We start from the raw sequence: 1514 nt of genomic DNA, 5'->3' as shown, positions 1-1514 counted from the left end.
CTAAAACTAAACATTATTCATCCCGTTATGCGTTGCCACGCATGTTTCCTCCTCCTGCAGCTGCCACGGTGTTGGCCTTTTCTCTAATGTTGCTTTTCTCCTCCTCATATTTTAGTAGAATTAATCTCTGATCCTCACATGAGAAATACTTTTTTTTTTTTTCCTCACATACGGCGCTCTGTGAGGACGCTCTGTGAGGACGCTCAGTGACGCTGTGCTTCTCTCATGATTGTGATTGGTCCGCTGTGTGCGCGTTCACGGCTCTAGATAAAGCAACCCTGGGTTGAGTTACCGAGTTGATATCCAGCGTCGTGATACCGATTATCCTGATTGCCATTGTTAGGGTTAGTCAACCCAGGATAGGTTGATCTCGCTTCATGATACAGGCCCCTGAAGATGGAGACAGGTAACAAGTTAGAGCATCAATGAACCACATCTATCACTGTCCATCCAACCGGTGATGAGATGAGACAGTCTGGACCAAAGTGAGGGACACACAGAGGGACAGACAGACAGACAGACAGACAGACAGAGAGACAGAGGGACAGACAGACAGACAGAGGGACAGACAGACAGAGGGACAGACAGAGAGACAGGTGTGTCTGACTCACCTTACCTGCACTCCTCTGGTCCCTTCTCTCCTTCCTGGAGGTGAGCCTCCTCCTGACCTCTGTTGTTGTTGTGACGCCTTTTTTCATTGTTTACTGACGGAACGCGTTTCCCGCCACTTAGAAAAACGGGCTAACTTCTTGTTTGACTGAAGCTAACTGTTCCCGCTGTTTCACTTAATATAATGAACTTTTCGACACTAACTTCAGTGTGACTCCACAGAGACACCGACCTCACCGAGTCCTGCCCGGTAACAGCTCCAAACTGACGTCACCATCACCGGATCAAACCGATCGATCCGTGACGATCAGAGTTTAATCACCTCCACCTGTGCGCTCCTTCCTCCGGTCTACACTGGAGCTGCAGTACCGAGTCCGGCCTGTACAGAGCCGTTAGAGTCCAGAGGGGCGCTGTTTCACTCTCATACCAAGAGTCTCAGTGAAAACACGAGACAGAAGAAGAACCACTTTTAGATTAAATTAAATTAAATTCAATTAAATAATAACTTCCCTTCTGATGTAGATAAATATGAATTAGATAGATAGATAGATAGATAGAGTAAGCACATATTAAACAAATAGAGAAAATAGCATATTCTGTAAGGATAAAGAATATCTATTGAATATACAACACAAAGAATAAACAATAATACACTATAAATATGCTATACAAAAATACAAATACTAAAATTAAATTTAAAAATTTGCAAGTTTTACATACTGTAACATATATACACATATAAGTAGATGAGTATTAAGTAAGGATAAATAAATAAATATGCCAAGAAATTCAGTAGAGTAAAGGAGTCTATAAATATATTTTTAGAAAGTTAATAAATTGATTATCAATAAAAGATTATAAAAGCAATAATAAAAAATTACAGAGAATTTAAAAGAGAAATTGCA

The sequence above is a fragment of the Epinephelus moara genome, chromosome 8 (assembly GCF_006386435.1).
Source record: "Epinephelus moara isolate mb chromosome 8, YSFRI_EMoa_1.0, whole genome shotgun sequence".
Lineage (NCBI taxonomy): Eukaryota > Metazoa > Chordata > Actinopteri > Perciformes > Serranidae > Epinephelus > Epinephelus moara.
This window is presented reverse-complemented; position numbering follows the sequence as displayed.